Below are 24048 nucleotides of genomic sequence, written 5' to 3'. Positions count from 1 at the left end.
AGCCAGACAAAATAATAGTTTGGAATAGTAATGTCCAGATGTCCTTTGGTAGTTTTTACAATGTTAATACCAAAATGATCATATAAGAAGAGGGAGGAAAAAGTAGTAGAAATGAAGGATTCTGGTGAGCAGGCAGGAAATGTAGCATATACAAAGATCCATCTGTCACTGGGGAAGAATAGGGAGATGAAGAAGGAAGGGAAGAGTGATGGTACCTGAGAATTCTTTCCTGAGTAACTCTGAAATACTAGGAGGGAGGGTGACAGGCACACAAGGATGATGTTGCTTGCCTTTTCTCCCAAAACACTCTTCTCATCTGTTATCCTATGCTGTTTTTTGGGATATGCTCTGAAGATACTAACGTCTTCTGGCTTGTGATGTCTGCTGACCTTTTCCTTCCTTTTATAACCAGCATAGAGAAGAAAAGTGGGGAAATTGCAGCAGATGAAACTGTCTTGCCTTCTGAACAGGATGAGTCTAGCAGGGCTGATATGACAGTGTTGTGGGGAATTTTGGGAAGCACCAGATATGAAGATGATGGGCAGGGCAGCATACTTGGAGGATGGCAGAGGAGTGGGAGATAAGATATGCAAGTCACTTCGTAGAAGCACAAAGGCTGATGCTTTAGCGTGCATGCAGCAACAGAGTGAAATATGTTGCTCTATATTTTAGAGAAAGTAATAGCAAATTGACAAGCTGTGCAATGAAGAGAAAGTTCTTCAGTTAAATATAACTTTTTTAAAAGTTTAGCTAAAATGTGCTTATCATCTGTGTGAAGTCAGGCTTATTTTGCCAGAAGATAAAGAGGGTTTTGCCATAACAGTTTCTAAAAAAGAGTAAACTTCTCAATATACACTCAGCTGAATAGTTTATAGGTCTGTAACACATTTTCAGCAACTCTGTATCTCATTGGGAAGGTAACTTTCATGTGTTACAATATTTCCTCACTTTGTCACACTTACCTTACTGCCCCTCTCAAAGTGTGGGAAAAAGGTTGCATATGATTGTTGTATTCAGTTTGTTCTGCAAAGTAGATGATTCATGATAGTCTTTTAACTATATGACAGACTTTCATGTTATTTTAATCTCCTGCCTCTTTCTAAAAATCCTTTTAAAATAGAAGAAAACAAAAAATCGTAAAAAAGTTATTCTTGTATTTTGGATTCAGCATTACTTGGAAGTTTCATAACACAGGATTTCATATATTTAATACAAGAGAGCGCTTTAATTACCACACAAATTAGCATTCAGGTATTTTTTGCCTGCCTGCATTTCCTCAAAATGTACCTCAGTAGAAAATAACTTATTTATATGTAACTGATTCATGGTACTGCAACTTCAAGACTTTCCAGGTGTCTGTGATTCAACTATACACTGTCTGAAATGCATGAACTCTAAAAAGACAACAGTTTTATGTAACCTCTGCATTTCTTCTTGTAAGACTTATTTAGGAGTTATGCGGAGGACAAGTTCTAGGAGACATTCTAAGGAAAACAGTGTTTTTATTTATTTTTTTTTTTTTTAAAGGAAGATCCAAACATGTCTTTTGGATAGCTTTTCAGTTGTACTTATTGTTTCCTTATTTAGAAAATGAGTTGCAACAATTTGCAAAGAAATATCTCCCACCCAGCCAATGAAATAGCACTGGTAATTGACCAAGAGTTGCTCTGGTAGAAGTTTACAAATATTGAATTATTTAAAAGTATTGATGCTTTAAAATTACATGAAGTTGGGGGTTTTTTTTGTTTGTTTGTTTTTTTCCATAGAAAAGAGGCTTTCCAGGAAACAGCCATGCAAGTCATCTTGCTGTTACCCAAATAAATTGTTGTGCATAGCATTAAAAAAGATTGTGTTTCTCTGCTGAGATGCCTGAAGCTGACCATGGATAGGATGACATTAAGGGTTCAAATGGCAAATGGTAAACAGTGTTTACTGTGAACAAGGCTAGGGAGGGAGAACTTAATTAGATATCATTGAAAAATAAAAGAAAAAGCACTTAGAATGAGAAATAGCTCCAAGTCTAGATTGGACAGAAAGATGGCATAACACTGATAGTAGGAGGTGATAGAAGGGGCAGCTAAGACAGATAGTGAAGTAGTTCAGAGAAAGAAATGGCCAGATGGAAAAACAATTATTTTATCTCAGTTGAGATAACTACTTAAAGTATAAACTGGGAATGATAGGGAAAAAGAGAGACGGACATTCATAAACAGAAGTATTATGTTAAAACAGCAGGATGCAAGAGCAAATTTTAATTTGAAATGTTAATAAGCAATGATTTCTGATTAAGGATGAATCTACAAACACTAATGTTCTGGTTTAACCCCAGTAGGCAGCTAAGCCTACAGGTCTTTGTTCACCTCTTCAGGGCATTCACATTGCTTACATACTGATGTAAAATGCACATTGTGTCTGGCAATACCACCACAGTGTTACAAATACCTACATGCTGTTGTTGATTACACTATTTCAGTACACTTACATTTGAGTTCAAGGCAAGCTAATATTTAGTATAACCTGATTAATACACTTAGAATTTACAGGTGTCACAGGCCTCTGCTTTGACTATGAAGATTTTAGTACGAATAATTTCTTTGTTCCTTTAGATGTTAAAAAGGGGGAGCTGTTTCAGAGCAGGTTTTGAATAGAATTCCAGCTCGGAGCACTGTAATGGAGGGTCACACTCATACTTCCAGAAGGATTCGTATAAGTGCATGTTTTAATTTTTTTTTTTTTTTATTGATTAGTTAGCATTTCTTGTCAACTAGGTATACCATATACACTAGATGTTACATAGGTGCAGCAATACCCAGTTAGCAGTGGACTAGAGTGAAAGTATAACTCTGCTCTTACAAGAGCAGAGCATTTTCTTCTGTGAGCTAATCCTGTGTGCTAATAGGTTGTTGCTCTAATCTGTCGCAGTTTGGGGGGAAATTAGATTGGTGTTACTGTTATAGTTCCATTACTCTTACCTATTACAGTAATTTTCCTGTATTTACTTATCATTAGAAGCAGCTGGTGCATTCCTTCTAGTATAATATAATAATCTTTGTGTAGCTGTCAGTTCATACCTCTGTAATCTGACAAAATAGATTCTTACTCAGTCTCACAACACGTCAGTCTTGCCTCTGATGAGGAGAGTTACCTCTTGCTACTGTAAATCATCTCTAGTGATGTCTTTCAATAGAAGCTTTCCCCTTTTTTCTGATACAGTTTATCAATTCCATGACCTGTGGAAAATGGAGATCACAAATCTTCATCAGATTTCAAGCCTGCTCTTGCAACTAGGTTATTTCTGAGCCTCACACTAGTTCTGGATCAAGTAACTAATGTCACTGTTTGTGAAAATCAAGAATGGAAGGAGATGTGTTTTATGTAAAATGAAAGCTAGGAAGGTAGTTAAATCAAAATTATAGAGTGAGACTAGATTTGTAGTTAAATCAGAATGAAGTCATTGTTGATAATCATATTGTAAACAGTGATACAGATTTAATAGTCAAAAGCACTAGCAGTAGAGGAGGACAAACAAAACTTTTCTGTGGCCTGTTTGTATTTTAATGTTACACCAATACTGTCTGAGTGGTTCAGTACATAGAGAGAAAGGAAGGAAGCACAGTTAACGTCCCTGCAAACTCAGTGCACTGTGACACAGACATATTTTTCTTAACACAGGTGTTCACCAGATCATCTTCGCTGTCCTAAGCATCAGCTGCTGAAACCTCTCATTTCTGTCCTTTTTTTATGTTTTCGTTTCTTTAAGTGGAAGCTGAAGCAGCAACCCTCACTTTTACTCTCAAACCATGTTTGAATGAGGGAGCATCCCCCAGATTAATTTCAGTATTATTATGTAGATGATTCTTCTGTGTAGGCTTCAGTGGCATGAGAGGACAATGAAGTGTTATATTGGCCCTTTAAATAGGTCACAGAAAGCCTGGGGTGGTTGTTATCCACATTTGCCTTCTGTAAAAAATAACTGCCAAGATAGAGCTTTTTCTACATGTAAACTGACACTTATTAATGTTGTCAGGTCTTACTGAATATTGCAGTTAGACACTAATAAGATTAGGTAAATTCCAACTTCATTATTCTCCCGTTATCAAAAATCCTTTGTAAACTTATGGTACCACCAGTACCAATGTATTTTTGAACTTTCTAATTTCTTTTTTATTAGGAATCCTGTCTAGTAATTGTGTAAGGGACATATGGCTGAATTGTAAAAGATGGCTATTCAAGATACCAAGAATTTTCATTTTACAGACTTACGTATACTCAGGAAAATACATGATTCAGATAGGAAATTTCTTGTTTTCCTGATGAGACAACAACAGTAACTTTTCTGTATTTCTTTCTTGTCATTGGAGAAAAGCTAATTGGTCAATGATATTTCAAGATTCACAGACACTAAACCAAAAATCAATTACATGCATATTGATGTCCCAGGTAACAATAGTACTTAGGTATTTGAACCTAAAAGTGAGAAATAATGGTTTTGTTAAAACAAATCCTACATTTGACAGTGCTTATATACAAGGTGCAAATAAGATGTATGTTAAAAAAGCATTTGAGGGTTGTTGTTTTTGTTTGCCTTTTTTTACCTCCCACTGACATGTAGCTTAGACTAAGATTTTGAGTTTCTGCTTGGATGGGGGGATGGCTTGTTTTTCTTACTTCACGGTCCCATAATTGAATTAGCATAGGGATTTCATTCAGCATAACTTTGCAGGACAGGTTAACTTCCATCTTCATTGTAATGGCTCATGTGGATTATACTTCATATGTTTGCAGAACAGTACTGCGTCGTCTTTTCCATTTCATGTGCCAGCATAGATGGGGAAGGTAATAGATTTAGGGAGCTCAAAAATAGATTTAGGAATTTTTTTGCTCTGGAGTTGCACTCCAGTCAAGCTCTAAGGTCACCCTCTAGTGCCTGCAATTTAATAAGTATGGACAGTTGGACATGTTGTCATTCTAAGGCAACTTTTAGCTGCCCTTTAGAAGAGAGGTTTCTTAGGACAGGCAGGCTGTCTTTTGAATGATGCTGAGTACTTTTTTTTTTCCTAAGTCCACAGTGGCAGTGGGGAACAGGTCAGAACTGAAACATCTTTCCCTTTCTCTGTTACTGCTAGAAGATCAGTGTATTTGTTTAATGTCATAACATAGCTTCAGTTTTTTCACATGGGTGGTTCCATCTCCTTGTCTTTTGCCCTGAGATGTGGATAATTACCACCTGAAGTGACAAGAACTTCAGCAGTCCCTTGAAGACTTAGAAATACTATTTGCTGAGATGGCCAACTTCACAAATAGATGTTCATAAAACTTATCTTATTTCCTTCAATATACATTTGTAGAGGTTGAAGTGCCATTGTAGATTTCTGTTAAATCTTGATGCACCTACCTTCCAAGTAATTTAGGATTTTTTTATTCTCTTTTATTCTACTCATGAAGAAGTAATGTGCTGCACAGCAGGGCTAGGTTTGAAAGTTAGTCGTCAGCTCTAGGGAAGTTCAGGCATTAGTAAAAAGGCTCAATTCTTTGAAAGATTGAGCCTCACAGAGTCTAAAACTACTCATAAATACATAACACTTCCTGCCAGTTACGGGGTTTAGTTAACACTGTCCTTAGTGCCGTTGTGTAGACTTTCAGATGCTGACACTCTAAAGCTCTGACTGGGGAAAGAGCCTTTTTCTTCCAGAAACCTGAGAACAGTTGGTTTCTGGTGAAGTAATAACTTTGACACAAAGGTCTTAGAGTTAACTTCGTAAGTAAGTGTCCCTTACTCTAGAAATCAGTTATTGAAAAGTAAATATATTTTTAGAAGTTAATGATTTTCCTTTCACTCAGGCTTTTGTCTGATAAGTACAGTTAGGCCTGATAAGAGCTTTGTTGCTAAACTTGTTTTATGCAACAATCCCCTCCCACCCATGCATTTCTGTCTTGTTTTTACATGTATACCAACCTAACTTACCCTGCACAACTTTTATTTATCCCAGTACTTTCCCATAAAAGAAACCTGTAGTGAGCCTATCCAATAAAGATTTAGGTATGCACAAGCAAGTATTTGATAAATGCTTTAAAGAACACATTAAATGACTTAGGACAGGATATATTTAGGTAACCCCTTATATTGTTCTTGAGGGAAGAGAGGGAAAAATCTCTTAGTATTGCAAATTGTAAAAGTTCTTAATGTTAAATAAATACTAATATCAAAGATGTGCAGAATTTTCTTGTTACCAGGTTCCTTATGATACAAAAGATATGTTGAAGTAATGAGAAGTAGTTCAAATAGAATGGAATAGAGAGTTTACCCAGCTTTCAGTTTAGGTGAAAAGTAATTGGCTCCCTACCATCATTTCTCTTGTCTAGGTCAGGTAGTTTTGGGTTCACAGATAACAAGACGTGAGCTGAAATAAGCTATAAAATGAGATACAGAAACTTGAGGGATGCTTATGAGTGCTAAGTGACGTCCTAAAATCTTGGAAAAGCTCCCCTGCAAATGTATGAAAGGGACAAATAACTTTCATTTTGATCTTATTTTCTATTAGTAATTACAGGAGTACTTGGAAGGTGGACTGAGGGAGAAATTATCAATATTTATAGGTAGAATTCTTATCCCTTAAATTCGTCATCATTATTATTATTATTATTAGGTCACTCACAGAGGCAATCAGCTCCGGTACAGCCATGTCTTGCAGCGGATCACTGCGTACAGGGGCATTTCCTGAGCCGGGGAAACCCCAGGGGAGCGCAGGGACGCGCTGGGAGCTGGCAGCTCTCACGAGGGCGGCTGACGAGGTGTGGGTGGGGCCAGGAGCAATGGCGGCCACCCCCCACTCCCACAAAAGGCAGCCCCAGGGAGTGCTGTGACCAGGATGGGCAAACAGGGTGTGGCACGTGAGCTAGGGCGTGGCATGTCAGTTTGTGTGGGAGGGTGCCTCTTTGAAGGAGGTGCGTTCTGTGGGCTAAGTGGGAGACTTGGAGTACACATAATCCAGCAACCAGGCACCATTCTGTGGCCATCGGCAAAGGTCAAGGGCACTCATCCTACCTGACCCCCAAGGCAGAATGGCAGGCACTTGTCTGAGAACAAAGGCTGTGGCTCCAGCTGGAGGTTCTACACCTTCTACCCCAGCGGTGGCTGATGCCACCATGCAGGCAGAGCTGCTGAAGGGAGAGGCTGCAGTGCAGACCTCAGGCTGCTGGAGGTGCCTAGGCCTCTCTCCTGGGGCAGGGACAGGCTGAGTGGTGCGGTCGACATGCCAGAGGGACCTGGACAAGCTGGAGAAGTGGGCCTGTGTGAACCTCATGAGGTTCAACAAGGCCAAGTGCAGGGTCCTGCACCTGGGTCGGGGCAACCCCCGGTATCAATACAGGCTGGGGGATGAAGGGATTGAGAGCAGCCCTGCTGAGAAGGACTTGGGGGTACTGGTGGATGAGAAGCTGGACATGAGCCAGCAATGTGCGCTCGCAGCCCAGAAGGCCAATCGTATCCTGGGCTGCATCACAAGAAGCGTGGCCAGCAGGTCGAGGGAGGTGATTCTGCCCCTCTACTCTGCTCTTGGGAGACTCCACCTGGAGTACTGCGTCCAGCTCTGGAGCCCTCAGCATAAGAAAGACACGGACCTGTTGGAGCAGGTCCAGAAGAGGGCCACAAAAATGATCAGGGGGATGGAACACCTCTCCTGTGAAGAAAGGCTGAGAGAGTTGGGGTTGTTCAGCCTGGAGAGGAGGCGGCTTCGGGGAGACCTTATTGCAGCCTGTCAGTACTTAAAGGGGGCTTATAAGAAAGATGGGGACAAACTTTTTAGCAGGGCCTGTTGCGACAGGACAAGGGGGAATGTTTTTAAACTAAAGGGGGGTAGATTTAGACTAGATCTAAGGAAGAAATTTTTTCCGCTGAGGGTGGTGAAACACTGGCCCAGGTTGCCCCGAGAGGTGGTGGATGCCCCATCCCTGGAAACATTCCAGGTCAGGTTGGACGGGGCTCTGAGCACCCTGATCTAGTTGAAGATGTCCCTGCTCATTGTAGGGGGGTTGGACTAGATGACCTTTAGAGGTCCCTTCCAACCCAAACTGTTCTATGATTCTATGATTATTATTATTATGGTTGGACTTCTAGTGAAATATATTTGCTTCTCACTGTTTTCCAATTATTTCACTGTAGAAACATAAGAAATTTAAAAAAAGAAAAAAAATTTCTTCACTTTACATAGCTCCCTTACCTCAAAATCTTTTTACATCATCTTTGCATCATAAGACTATTTTCATTATTTTATGTTGTTGTTCAACATCCACCTTCTTACAAAGCCCTCCCCATTTACCCGTTTTTCTTACTATCCAAAATATGAGAAGGTTTTGTAGTAGAATAAAAATATTGCTCAGTAGTAATTTGTCTAGAGAGATCTGGACAGACAAGTGGTCAATTGTGAACATTGTTTTGAAAAAGTCACTGGGTCTGATTTTTAGAGGGAAAATATCTGATTTGCATTCTTACAGCTGTGAATTGGTGTCTCTAAGTAGATAAAACTCTACTACTGACTGGTGGTAGTGACTCAAGAGTCAAGGCAATTGCTCTTTGTTGGTTGATACAAGGCTCCTTTAGGGTGGTTTATGGCATTATTACTGTAGAACTGTCAGGTTCCATTATCCTGACATCCCTTTGGGGGATTGACTGAAGACTGGAGGAGAAAGTCTTGCTTCCAGGCATGGTAAGTTCAGTGAGTTAGGGTGAGGGACAAGCTTGGTGTATCTTTTTGCATTCAAGGCTCTGATTTTCACACTAGCTGTCATGAAACAATAATATATAACTTAGCATGTTTCTGTGTGGGAAGGATGATAGACTCAAGCTGGAAGGCACAAATCTGTCAAATGAAGATCTTCCCTTCATCTATCTTACATGAATATTATCTTTTGCTGATGTCCAGCCAGATCAGTATGCTAGTTAACACACATGTGGTGATGCTTTCTGAGCATAATAGACTAAGGATTTGTTTACGTAGTCCTCTTGAAACCAAGTATATAGGCAACACTTAGAAATTAGTATTTTCCCAAAATACATTGAGTGAAAACTTCAGTTTCATTTATATGGAACGAAATTGCGAATTAGAAAATTTATAATGCTCTCAACAGTAAACCACAACAAAAGCAGTAACTCAATAAAATTGTATCTCAATAAAATTATAGTTTGGTTTGCATATATGCATGATATTGGAACTGCAAATATGCAATGTCAAGCAAAAGTACAAAAAGTGTATCATATTCTTAAGCGGTTACATTGGAGTATCCTCATGTGAATGGTGAATTTTTATGTTTGCTATACAATGGCAATGTAACGCATCTCTGAGGAAAATTTATAGAAAAATATTACGTCATGTTCAAAATCAGTTAATTCATGTTTCATGTTGAAGTGAGTTTTCCAAACTTGACTTTAATTTTGTTTCTTATGAATACTTTTAAAATCTTTACAGGTTGCCAAAATTTCTAATGTCAGCAATATCTGAATTTACTACAGGTGTAAAATGTATGGCAGAAATATGTTTTCCATATGTCACTTGTGTGTTACAAGTTTTGAAGTAAGCTCACGCATTAACTGAACTTTCTGAAGGCTTTTATAGGTTTCACAAAAGCAACAGTATACTGAAAACTTCTTTTTGACCTTTTCTGTAGGTTTAGATGCTGGTGATGGTTACCTGGATGGCAGGTTGTTTTTTTCTCATGTGCTTATTTGTCTTGGGATAGCTATATCTTATGAGCTACTTGGAGGAAAGAAACAAATCAGTCTTACAAGCTCAAAATAAGTCTGGCTTAAGAGAATTTGAGACTTGTGAGGGTTTATAAAGCATGTGAACATAGACAGTTAAAAATATTTCAGAAGGTGAGAAGGGTCATTGAAGATGAGATTTTTTTCCACCAGTTAATTGCAAAAATTATTGGCTAAACGTTATAAGTGCAGACAAACAATAAAATTCTCTAGGAAGATCTCCCTGAAAGTTAAAACTGAAGCCATGAGTTTTACTGGTCACTTGATCAAGACTTCTTTTGATTTCAGTAGTAGCTGCTTTGCGTCTTTAACTTTTCCTTGTTATGCTTGCCATAAAATCCTCCTCAGTTTCAGAGGGTGAGAAACTGTTATTTTTATTTGATTTTACTTTCTCTATTTTTGACTTTCTACAAGATGTAAGCAGGAAGACCAACAGTTTTAATTGAATATCGGTACAGAGTATGCTGTTGTTACAGCTGCACGTAGATTTCTTGTGTATAAATATGTCACTACTTGGAAAATTAATTTGAGTTAGGGTAGCAGAAATGTGCACTGTGTCTCAACGTATTTCACACACTTCTTGGGGGCTATATTTAAAAATATATGTAAGTAAAAAATTCAAAATTGAAATTTTAATTTTTACAACTATCATTAGGTTTCCTCATGACAATCTAACATTGAAATTCAGTCTTTGAAAAATCAATACCTTCACAGTCTGAAATGAAATAAATTTATCAGTGCTTTTAAGGAGTAAATGCTTTTATCAATTATAAAAGCAGCTCCTGATCATTGTTTAATCCATATATATGGTTTTTAAAATCAGAAAAAATTTGAAAACTGTATATAGAAATGAACACCAAATTTGCCACTGAAGTACTCGGGTGAAGAGGATGACATCACTGTGTGCTTTCCTAGTGTATTAAGACGCTCTTGATGCCTTACAGTGTAATGAAAAGCTCAAGGATAGAGAAGAATGAGGAATTCGGCAGATCTCTGCTAAGGTTTCATGACTTGATGATGATTTTCAGGCAACTTGCAAGAATTTCAGGGGCCTCAGATTTCATCACGCGTTCCCATTTGCCGTTGTTTTTATACTTCCCTAACCTGTGTGTTGTTCCAAAAAGGTAGTAGTTGTTTGCTCACTTGTAACTGTGGAGCTTCACCACAATAAGTTGTTCACAATTTTTTAAAATGGTGACAGATTTATGTTGTGCCACAGTGGGTTCTGTGTTTTTCACTGGTAAGTTTGTGAATCCCCATGCGGTCATCAACTGCCATTTCATGTCTGTCTGTCTTTCCTACTGCATTTACTAGTAAGTTCTTAAATAGATAACTGCTTAATACATCGTTCCTGGAGTAGTATTTCTAACTGTTTCAATGATAGCTGTTGGTGGTCTCTTTTTTTTTTTTTTTTTTTTTGGAGCTACCAAACACAGCTAGCAGGACAAACGCTGATCTTGCATCCGTCCAACGAGTGGTCTATAAACCTGTTCTTGACTCTGTGATAAGTCACCTGATTTCTTTGTGTCTCTCTTTCCTGTGCTGTTGAAAATTCATCTGTCCTACCTGCTTTGCATAAATCAGGGCCCCCCAAAATACTTAGGGATCAAATATGGCCTCCAGGTTTCCGACTGTTATCTTTCCCCAAATCTGATAGGTGAGAACAGTGCTAACAAATTACCTCTTCTGGGAACTTTTTCTCATATGCAGCAGAAGAAAAAATTGTGGCTTAGACTATATATATATATTTAGTAATTTTATATATGGGACATCTTTTATTCTGGCAGGTTGCTAACAGTGCACTTAAGACAAACCATACTTCACCCATAATCTTTACTACTGTCTCAAAATCTACAATATTTTAAAGACTTCATATTTTGTATGTCACAAAGGGAAGAGGTAGGAGCCTTTTCAAAATACCCTGAGTTTACTGCCGTTGTGCTGGTACATTATTTTTATGTATTCAGTGTCAGTATCTATGAATACAGATGTTTCTCTTTGGCCCCTATTTTGTCTTTAAAGAATGACCTGACATAGGTTTCTGAATTTCAGACCATTTATTTATTAATTATGTTAGTGAAACTGTCTTCAGTTTTCTGCTTGATATAGTAATCACCAATGTATCCAACAGGATTTTAAATTTTTTGCTAATTTTCTTAGTTAAAAGTTTGTCATTAAACTTGTTTATTACTAAATAAGAACCTTATTACTAAAGGCAGCAAGAGCTATCACCATCCAAGCATGAAACATTTGAAGACCATTATTTTTTTGACCAAATAAAAAATTATCACAAGTTCTAGAAGAAAAGTAACTAATCGTACTCTGTGTTGAGTATGAATATGGAATGTGGAATGTAAAAGTTCTTTGGATCTGTAGTATTTCTAGTTTCAGAATAATTTTGTGAGGATTATTTTTTTTCTGCTTCTTTTAGTTATTGTAAAGGATGCAGCAATATAAATTTTACTTGTATTTTGGATGTCTATCATGAGAAACCTTGAACTGGGTTTCCAGCAGACTGCATGCAAATCCTAAAATTATTGCAATTATTATTATTAAAAATTACAAGTTATTCATGAATAGTGAATATATACATATACCTATGAGACAATAAAAAAAAATACTACTATTTTCAAAATGTTCAGTAAAGAAAAGAAAAAATAAAGGTGAATGATAATATTCACAAAGCTTTCAGATATTTCTTTTGTCCAAGTCACTTTTCTATGACCTCTGGTTTTGGGAGGGATGAAGATTTCCAATTTTTAAGATATGTTTTGAAAATAGTAGAGATAGTTTTTCCTGGTTTTAGTTGTCATAAAATACACAAAATATTAAAGAAGCGTTTACAATAATAACGTGTTCTTGATTTTAATTTTGCTTTTAGCTTTCCAGTATTGGATGATACTGATAGAGATTTAAATAATCCTAGCTATTTTTCCCCCAAATACACTCTATGTAATATTTTTCTTCCTTTCAAGAGGAAGTACAGGGAGGAGAAAAAGGTAAGTCCAGAAATTATATTCTTTTAGCTATCAAAGAATATATTTAAATTGAGTGTCAACCATGGATCGTGGCACTTGACTGCATTAGTATGGTTATTTTTATTCCTGAAAGAAAGGTTTATTATGAAGTAATTTATATTCCCTAGCCCAGAAATATAATTGGTCTGAACACTGAAGTCCCGTAGAGCTTTTGAAGCTGGGATATGTAGCAAAGAGCATTTCAGACAATTTTAAAGAAACAAAAAGAAACATTGGTAAAGGGAATGAATTCTGAGTCATCAGCTGTCAGTATTGAAATACATTTTTCTCACATTGTGCTATAATTGCTGGCTCTATTAATGTGATGTGTATTATTGCTTTGGTTATTGCTGATGTTCCAAAGTCAAATAATTGTATTTTTTTCTCTTTGCTTTATCAAGCAAATTGACATTTTCTGGTTTTTTGTTTGGTTCCCCCCCCCCCCCTTTTGAGTCAGGATGTTCCTCTGTGCTTTTCAAAATGGGATATTATGGCTTTTTTACTTCGAGATTACTTTTTCCTCTTCATTTTAACTCCAGCCATATAATTGTCATCCTCATTTCCATTAGGGACTTTTCAAAGCTATTTGTTGTAGCACATTTAAAGGTATAAACGAAGTAGTAGCTTCTGTTTTGTTCCTTGTCCTGTTTCCCATGTAACCTCAAAAATAGTATTCTGGCAGTTATATATTAGTATTTTCCATTGGTGAATTGACCTTTGTATGGAAAGCCAACACAAAGTGTGAATACCATAATTTGAAAGTCAGTCTTACAAATAGACCATAAAAGATTGATCGAACGTTTCTGCTTTCCATCAGTGTTGCACACCTTTTATTGTTTCACATAAATGAAATATTCATCCAAGATGAATATCCAAGATACTTGCTATGCTTGTAAAATATCAGAACATGAATCAGTTCCTTGAAGTTTATGGATTACCTAGTTCTCTGTAAGACTTTACATTACTTTTATGTTTTTTTAACTTCTGAAGTAGTCCAGTAGTTGTTTCTTACTCATAAAAAATTGTCATTTGAATAATTTAAACCTTCAACTACCAGCATCATCCAGAGTTCTTGGCAATTAAGTTAAATGCCTAACTGGACGTTTGACAAAGTTAAAAGAAAAAAAAATTGTTTGTGTTTTAGGACTGTTTCTGATGTTTTTATTTTTTTATTACTCAGATTTTGAAGTGTATTCTGTTAAGACTTTAAGACCTTTGCTGTACACCTTCGCATCTGAATCTTAGCTGGACTTTTGTCTTCTCAGTCTTTCCTTGTCTCTGTTTTCAAAGTCTCAGATAGTTATTTCTGCCAGTCCAGTTGTTTCTGCTAAGTACTAACCAATGACAGCAATAGACATCATGGGCAGCAATAGAATCTGTTTTGTTTCTGTGGTGGTTTTTGCTTTCAAGGTTGCTTGTGAGGGTGGGGTCCTAGAAGGCAAAAGTGTGTGCATTTCAGTCATAATGAAGGGAAAAATAAACATAAAAAATTGTTCAAAGAGTCTGAATAAAAAAATAAAGGACACAAAACCCATTCCAATGGTCTTTCTTCTAGTACTGTGGTATATGTGGATGGCAGGACGATTATTTACAATGTTTATGACTTCTATAAAAGGTCAGTTTTGTCATCATTCTTTCTATTAACTTTTGGAGAGAATAAATGAGCAATCTGAATAAAAGGTTTTTGTTTCTTAGAGCAGTGCTGTATGAGAAATAGTGATGTCTTCTTTCAAACTGCCTAGGCAGTTTTCTAAAAGGGTACAATTGACTTGAAATCCTGTTCTCATTTTGTCATGGTATCTAAACCAGTATTATTTGTGCTTTCATGTTGTTTTCTGTAACACATATTCTGTATGCTGATGATGTGATCTTTGAGGGTCACTGGACTCTGAGATTTGGCTCATTGTGGTTTTGCTTCTGGTCTGCAGAGTAGTTGTGAATGAGTCACTTCTGCTTTCTGTGCCTCAGTTTCCTTATAGCTAAGTGATGTGAATGATACTGACTTGATCTGAGAATGGCCTTGCTGGATGAAAGTGAGTTTCATCTGATCTTGTATCCTGTCGCTAACACTTGATATCAGATACTTAGGAGAGATTGTAAGAACAGCACAAGCATATTTTCCCAAGCTATTCCTGAGCTTCCACAAGTTGGAGGCTCACAGATTTCTTGTCCAGAAGTGGTGGTTTGGATATTCTTATCTGGATTTTTTTTCATATGTGCAGTTTCTCCAGTTGGATTTTGAACCTGTTGTGTAAAAATTGTAAATTGTAAAATTTGGGCATTCGGAATATGGGCAATTTTTTAGAAATTACATCATGCGATGAGCACTTACTTTAGCTTCTGTTTACATCAGTCCACTGGTGACATTCTTATGCTATGAAAACAGCCCTGTCTTTGAAATGTGTTTTGGATACAATGATGAAGGAGTTAAACTTTATTACTTTACTTAAAAATGTATATAGTTTTTCATAGGCTAATGGAGGAGATCAGAAACTGTGCAAATACATTTTTCACAAATAAGCATGCCCATTGTATTAGATAAAGTAGAAATAAAATTAATGTGGTTCATATTTGGAACATATATATGCTTGAGCTAAGATGAGAAGTAAAGGGCAGAGATATAAGCAGAATTTATTTTGCTACCCAGTGGCAGAAAACTTTGTACTACTCAAGGAATAATGTTTTCTCCTAAGTTTTCCTATGTTAAAGAACTAGAAGAACAGTCAAGGCTCTTTAAGAAGTGAATTTACCTTTGTGGAATTAAAACCTGAGGGTTTTAGATGCTTCCATATTAATGATTAACTTTAAAATTATTTGATGAACATATAATTCAGTGTTCCATTTGGTTGAAAATCTCACTCCCAGGCTTGAAAACTTTCACAATAAGTAGTATGTGTGTGTGTGTAGAAATCGTATCTAACCATTCATAGGGCTAGAAGAAACGGTAAAGCCACCAGTCTCCTCATTGCTGTTGTAATGTTCAGATAATCATAGAATCATAGAATCATTAAGGTTGGAACAGACCTCTAAGATCATCGAGTCCAACCGTCAACCCAACACCACCAGGCCCACTAAACCATGTCCCTAAGCACCTCATCTACTCATCTTTTAAATACTTCCAGGGATGGGGACTCAACCACTCCCCTGGGCAGCCTGTTCCAATGTTTAACCACTCTTTCAGTAAAGAATTTTTTCCTCACGTCCAATCTAAACCTCCCCTGGCGCAGCTTGAGGCCATTTCCTCTCGTCCTATCGCTAGTTACTTGGGAGAAGAGACCGACCCCCACCTCACTACAACCTCCTTTCAGGTAGTTGTAGAGAGCAATGAGGTCTCCCCTCAGAGAGGGGATAATATTAGAAGAGTTCTTATAAACAGGAGTTAAGTCTTTCAGAAACTATTTTGAATATTGGTTTGAAGTTCAACTACATATTTGTCACAGCATAGCGTATGCTACAGGCTACTGAGTTTCATGGGCAAGGTAACAAAGAAAATTTCTTTTTGTTATTCATTGCCTCTAACAAAGACCTGAGTAATTTAAGTTATGCACAGTGGATTCCACACCCCCCCTCATATTTTTTGTTTTTTTCTTTGTTTACTAGTGGGTAGAACAAGTTTATCCATCAGAAAAGGTTTTAAGGTAGTAACTTATGTTGTGATGATCAGGAATTTCTGACATGGTTTGCATATGAAATATTCAGTATCACTATAAATCAAAAGACACAAGCTCATGCTAGAGTGCTATGTGCTACCTGGCTCTGAAATCACTGAAAACTAAAGAGATACGTTAATATGCGTATTACTGTGGAATGATTGGTTGGCTTTTCCTGCTGCACAGCTGTTGGAACTAATCAGATTGTGCCTAAGAGCATAATAAGGAAAAACTTTAATAATGCTTAGCCCTCTTGGAAGCTCTGTCATTTCAGCTGTCATACTCACTTTCACTAATTTAGTCTAGGTTTGCTGTTTTGTTAAAAGCCATAATGCTGAATTTCAAAACAGATTTCATTCAATTTTACATTTTACAATGGGTTCTTATACATATATTCACGGTAGGCCTCTTCTTATGGTAACAGAAGAGTTAATCGAGGGTGGAAGTAGAGTTTTGACTCTGTAGGTAGAATGCATAACAAATTTAGCAACTAGTTTTGTAGTGTCCACTTAGGATTTTGAGATAGTACTCTAAATTGTGAATCCATGTAACAACTGAAAACTATTTTGTTGTAGTGAGCAGTCCTGCAGATTTCTATGAACAAATTGACTCAATGCTTTCTTGGAGAGCACTTGTTTTGTCTTATTTCAGTATCTGTGAACTTGATGTCTAATGACAGATGTAGTAGTTGGTAGAATGTCCCAGGCATGTTTTAAAAATGGTAATGTGCCTAACAAAAATTTTGAATTTAAACCCAACTGTTCGTTTAACTCACTGCTTCATAAGCATAAGAAATTGAATCCTTGTTTGTAGCTTAATACCTTAATATGCAAGAATCCCAACAATACATTAAACCCTTTAAAATAAAGAAATAGATTTAAGTGTAAAAATCAAGGTATAGGCTAAGTCTGTGTGTCTAAGTTAAAAATTGTTTAAGGAGTGTTTAAGTTACATCGTTTGAGGTGTGTGTCATTTTCCATGATGATCAGTTTCTCAGCTGGTGGACATAAGTTAACATGTTTTTGCTGGATTTTAGGTTGATTTATTTTAATAGTTTTGGTTTGGTAGATTCAGTTGTTTACATCAAGTTTTTAGAATACAAAGGCTAAACTTCTCATTGAATAATTCAGAGCATGTTATCATCCCCAGAGGGTGCTTTCTTACAACCATTTTCCTAATTCTAACCTGTATGTGGCTGAGAGATGCTGTCTTTGTTAGCAAGTGTCTCAAAGCAAGATTAATTCTATGGGCATTGTGATGGTTCTTTAACCTGGGGTTGTTATCATAGTGGAGTAGTTATGAAGAATCTAGGGGAAGTTCTCAGTTCTTGTCTGCCACATGGACACCTTGGTGGTTGAAATCATGTTGGTTGCCCAAAAGCTGTTGATATTTTCCACTAAGGAAGAAGCCGCAGGTCCAGTTTCTATGTGCATATTATGAAGTTTTATTGTACTGCAAACAGTATGCATGGTTATTTGGAAACATCTGGTTTAGGATAGTGATTGAATTAACCTCAGGAAATAACTTTGAGTGGACCCAGACCTGGGAAAGCTTGCTTTTTCTCTGACTTGGATTACAGGAGTTGTTACTGGGCAGAAATGGCTTCAACTATCTTTGCTTAATTTGCTTTTTCTGGAATAGTACCGTTTGTGTGAGGTCAGTCATATGGCTAAATAACACTTCAGCTATTTTGTTTATTCTGGTGTTAGCTTTCCTGTGGAGATACGTGCCGTCATTCACTTTACTACTAAGATTAACCACTCTATGCAATTTTTCTCATGAATTGTGGGAGAGCTCATCTCAGCCTCAGAGCATAGATAGTTCACAATTTATTGGACGATACACATTACCTGGTGGGACTAATCTAGATCTTTGCAACAGGAGATGGATATTGTATTTACCTTCTGAAGCTGGTGTTCTTCATGCTTAAATGTTTCCTTATTGTGTTCTGTGGTTCTGTGGTTTTTTCCATGTGTTTTTTCTGTTGGAGGAAAAACCCCTGCCTATTAGCCAAAATTCTTAGTGTATATTCAAGACTGAACTGCTATAGAGAATATAAACAGTGAACAAAAACTGAGCAGAAAAGCTGGAATGGAATGATAAGTGTTTGGTGTTTCCCCTGTAAACATGCCATTCTAATATTCTTAATTTTATTTTCTTTTTTGCAAATCAATTCTATCAATTTCATCACTGATTTTAACTCTGAGAAATGCACAAGTGTATTCAGTTGGAGTAAAATTGGAATTTTATTTTTGGTTTTAGAAAGGAATATATTCTTGAGTATAACTACTTATAAAAGTATGTATCAAATATGCTTTTAAGATTTTTGATCCCAAACAACTCACAGGGAAGCTGTTTTTAGGAATATAATTTGTTAACTAGAAAGTCATGACAGTTTATATACTAGAAATTTCAATACACACAGGTAGCACAAGAGTTCTTTTCAAAATCGTCTTTCAGAGTCAAGTTACTGCCTTACAGTAAGGAAATGTTTCATCGTTTTTATGTTGCTTTTGTTCTACTGATTCAGATAAATAGGAGTCAGTAACACTGGAGGAGGAAGAAGACAAGATGTCTTCGTGATAAATCCAGCACCAGAAAATACACTTTTAGTTTATGTCCTACATTCCCTGATCAACGTGGTGAAAACACTTTTATTTAATGAGTTTTAGAATTCAGTCTCTCTGGATCTATTTTTAGTACTTACTGTCACTCTATACATCTTCTCAGCAACTGTCTGATTTATGACTCTGAAATTGCAGTATTATTTATTATCTTCCAATGTGTAGTGAAGTGGCATTTTGCACTTACATATGTCGCGTACTTTTACAGTATAATATGGTAGTTCCACTGTTATTTTCTCAGAATAATACAAAAAGGATAAGTTTTCATTATTTGGAAAAGCATAGCTTCATTTCTTTCAAAAGCAAAAATGATCCTGTGGTAGTTAAACGTCCCACACAAACTTTCTCCTGAGTTTTACAAAACCCTGCAAAGAGTGGAGGTCTTGAGAAAGGCTTACTATCATGTTCATTTCAGCAGTATTTGCGACAGGCCTACAATTCCTAAAGCCTGTTTGTGAAAGCTGGGGGAAGTCTATTGAAAATGAAAGAAGGGAACGCTATTATATTATGTTTTTTTCTCATTCTGTTACATTTTTGCCCACGTGAATTGTTTTCTGCATTAAGGGTGTGTATTTTGTAATGTCAAAATTCATAAAGCAGGGATACACGCACATTAAAGTATGGTCTCTGCATGTGAAAGAATGTCCTTGTGATGTAAATCCAGAGAACATGTTATCCTATTCGTTTATTTTCTTTGTGCTTCTGGATGCTAGGATTCCTGAAGAGAAGGGAGTGTGTGTGTGAGATACTCATGCCATTCAGACGAAAGTTTTGTCAACATTTTTTCCTTGAAAGTGTAAACATAAAGGGAAGATACAGTGGTTTTGCTCACAGCTGAACTTCAGTTTCAAAGGGCCTCAGATCAAATAAGATAGTCTTGCTAAATAACTTCTTGGAAAAACTACAGCATCAGAGGTTAGGATATGGGTTTGTCTTAATGAGGATGCCATGTATTTAAAGAAATCATGCACCTTAGCTGAAATTTTGTGTGTGTGTGTAAGAGGGAATGAGATAATAACAATACATTATTTTAATGAACATTGGTTTTGTAAATTGTACTCCTCTTTAACAAAGGGCAAAGGTTTTGTCTATTTTATTTTTTGTTTTTCTGTTTGTCATGAGCCAAATCCATATGTGTCCGTCACCCCCAGTTCCCACTGGAGTTACTGGAAACTGAAGATACTGGACAGTCTCTGCTTCAGGGTAAAGGAATTTTCAGAAACGTCTCAGTTGTTTCTGTTTTCTTGTATAGAAGTGGCTGTCAGTTTTAATCGCCTTCTGCCTGAAAGTACTGATCTGGTTATAGAGCAGGTAGTGAATAGGAGGGCATTACAGGTTCACACTGCTCCAACACCCAGTCAGCATTCATCTGAGAGCTCTAAAATGTGCGATTAGGAGCCTAAGATACCTTGTTTGGCTGTCGAAGCAAAATGAGGTTGTGATTTAGGAGCTGTTCTGAACAGCAATACAGAAGTGTTAGCTGTTACCTCCAAAAGTACAGTGATGCATTAGAGAATTACATCACTAAAACATGTACTCATTTATTTCTCTTTTTTAGAGATACTCGGTTCTGTTCCTTTTGCTGTTCTCCACTAGGCAATTGAGCAAATATGTAATTGTCACACATATATAATGCAAATATAAAAATACACTCATTGAATATATTGTTGCCTAATAGAAATCCTAATTTTTTTTCTTCATTATATATCTATAGTGTGACTACAAAGACAGAGAACATACTGAAGGACAAGTCAGGTAGCTGGAGCTTTATCTAGCTGTGGAAACATGGGAATTCGGAGCAAAGCTCAAACATATTTAATATCTTAATCTGCACACCTTCAGGTGTGTTGAAAATGTAGTTTCCTGTTCAATAGGATGTCTGTGAATATTTCTGAACAACTATAATGGAGGACATTAAGAGGGGAGGTTACTTTCCTAATTGCCTTACCTGCAGCTATTGACCTTTCTTCTTTTGGGAAGAGTGTCTCTAAATGAAAGAACTTTTGTTTAAAGTTTAAAATTCTAAAGTTTAGTTTCTAAAGTTTAAAGTTCTAAAGTTTAGTTTCAAACGTGATTGATAATTCAGAAGTGGCTGGCTCTTTCAGACGAGCTATAAACCTTGGACAACTGATAAAATGTCTCTGTACTTCAATTTCCCATCTTTAGATAGTGGTACAACTATTTATATAGCAGGAGTATTGTGAAGATAAATTCCTTAAAGTTTTGTGGCGCAGCTGCATATTTTGCTGAAATATATAATTGTATGTCTACAGTACATTGTGCAAGACTATTCAAGTGACAGCCCAGTTCCTGCTGCCACTTTTTTGTAAGCAATTATCTTGGTAATTTTATATCATGTTAAAGGAGTAATGTGGATACAGCATTACTCCTACCCTAGTTTGTAGAGGTATGCGAAGTGAATTTTTATTAAAAGAAAAGTTTTGGGGTTTTGTTTTGTTTTGGGTTGTGGATTTTGGTGTGGGGTTTTTTTTTTTTTCCAATTGTAATCCATGGTTCAAAAGAGAAGCTGGATTTCATTAAAAAAAAAAAAAAAAAAGTTGAAACGGCATTTCACAGACCAAAGATGTAATATGGGAAGAGAGTTACTCTTGAAACCTGGTGTGGTCTTGAAAATGTTAAGTGTGTGTATTGCTACTTTCCAGATCTCCATGTTCTCTCCCTTGTAAAGCTTGTAGATTAAAAATGTTAACACATTTTAGGTATGGAGTTTCAGGCTTGCTTTAAGTGTAGACTGGAGAAATCAGGGCAGCAAAAAAGTAAATATATTAAAAATGTAGTATTCACTGTCTCTAACTTTCTCCTTAATGGAGGTGAACATGATCTAATAAACACGTTCTGAGAATTGGATGCCAAGAATTGAGGAGGATGCAAAAATATTCTGTCTTACAAGAAGTTATCTGTCTACCTTATATATATCTATCTTAAAAAATAAAGTTGACAATGTTCAGAATATGACAAGATTGAAAGGAACTCTTTACAGAAAGGAACAAATCATCCGAAAGGATTAAGGAGGCTCAAGCGATGTAATTATTAGAACAGTTTCAATCTTTTTATAGTAACATTAAATTCAGATTTCCAAGGAAGTAATTTTGTGTTTAGGTATACCTCCTAGCCTTTTTTTCTTCTTCAGAAAATCAGTATTAAATGCATTGATTGTCTGCTTCTTCATTCCATATTACACTTTTCACTGTTCCTTTCCAGCATAAAATGGTTCATTATTATCCTTATGTTCTATTGATCCCATCTACAGCATTTTGCTTTCTGTCTGCTTCATAGGATGAGTAAGGTTTTGTGTGTGGTTGTATATATGGAGAGGAATTCTTTGGCAGTGCTTTACATTTATAGAAGCTCTTTTATAATTGGAGGTGGAAAAATAGCAAGTTATGATATACACATTGCTAATAAATGATGTCCTTAACTTTTATGTAGGGATGGAGCTAATCAGGGTTCTGAATGCACAAAATTCGCTTTAGGTTCGTGCATGATTGGAAGCTTCCAAGTCCTACTTTTACTGTGGATTTGAACCTGTAAGTTCAGTTTATTCAGAGCTAAGCTTTGGCTTGCTTCAAAGGAAACCATGTGAAACTGTGTGTGATACTGACAGAAAACCATAAAATGAACAAAACTCATAGGAATCTTGGCCTACAGATTAAAAGTCTAGTTGTTTTGACAAAGAGCTAGTGTTTCAAATATGTAAGCAACTTTGCATCTGCTGAGTTTTACATTATAAAAATTTCTTACCTTTGTAATTTTATTTTCTCCTTTGAGGTATTGTTACTCAGTTCATAAGGTAACCGTCGGTATTAATAACACATATTTCAAGTAACTTTGGGTTGTAAGCTGTGCGATGTGATGAGGGTAGTGACTGTGCAGTCTTTAAACAGGACAGCTATCCAGCAATTTAATCTTCTAGAATGCATGAACACATGAATTGCACACTGTGTAAGTAATAGCAGACAAGGGACCTTTATTAGAGCTGCAACTCTTACGAAATTATAGATCTGAGTGTACTAATATGCACCTATTATAGGAACTTACATCCATTATTGCCTATCAAGTAGAATATTTTGTGTTTAAGGTTTTAGTTTGGCTTTGAGAATTCACATTTTCACATCCAAAGTATCACCTTTGAAAGAAAAATGCAAGTGTAATTTTCAGCTTTTATTAAAAATGCTGTCCACTGTATAACTGTTGTCCAGTTTTCTGCATTAGGAATTGAAATTGTGCTACTATATTCTTTTCTTTGCTAATATAACACAACAGTTATAGAGCAGTTCCATATGTCCTGACAAAAACAGACAAGGATACAGTTTCTGGGACCTATCTTGTAATTTTGCAGGAGACCTGCACAGGTTTTGTGTGTTGCTATATCTGAAATAACTAGCAGTTAGCAAACATACGTTATTTTCTGGACTTTCTGAAAATATTTTAGGGTCCTTTGGACACAAGACTGCATTTCAGCCAAAGGTTTTATTCTTAAGTAATTACTTCAATGAATTACTGAATTACTTTCTAATGGGAAGCTGATCTTTTTATCTTTTTTTTCTTCCTTTTTAATTTTTTTCTATTTTTAACATTTTGTTCATTTTATTTCCCAGTATTGTTGTATTTGGCCTGCTAGAATTTAGTCACTGCTTATTTTAGATTTCAGGCAGAGTAAGATTTTTAGAAATAATAAAACTAGCTGATTTTAGGAGGATGGTTGACATGTAATAAGTAAGTGTGCACTTCTAGCTTGTTGCAATGTTCATTGAAATAAGTTACTGTAGAACATTAGTGAAAGTTTATTATATGCATGTTGTCTAGCCCTTGACTTTTGTTTAAGATTCAGTTGACCTAAAGACATACATCCTATAATGTGTTTGTCATTTACAGTGCATGAAGGTAAGTATTGATAATAAGTATAGAGCGAAGTTGTAGACACAAAACAATGAACTGTCTTTGCTTGTATGTCTTTCTCTAAAGCTTCAGAATACTCT

The 24048-nt window shown here is 36.3% G+C and overlaps 1 protein-coding gene across 5 annotated transcripts in view; it reads left to right on the top strand.

Moving 5' to 3' along the window:
• The window catches only part of PCDH11X (protocadherin 11 X-linked), a 525749-nt gene that overhangs the window by 55704 nt on the left and 445997 nt on the right, over positions 1 to 24048 (top strand). The gene's annotated exons all lie outside the window — the stretch shown is intronic.

Source organism: Aptenodytes patagonicus, chromosome 9 (assembly GCF_965638725.1).
Source record: "Aptenodytes patagonicus chromosome 9, bAptPat1.pri.cur, whole genome shotgun sequence".
Taxonomy (NCBI): domain Eukaryota; kingdom Metazoa; phylum Chordata; class Aves; order Sphenisciformes; family Spheniscidae; genus Aptenodytes; species Aptenodytes patagonicus.
Note: the sequence above shows the minus strand (reverse complement) of the source record. Positions and strands in the feature narration are given on the sequence as shown.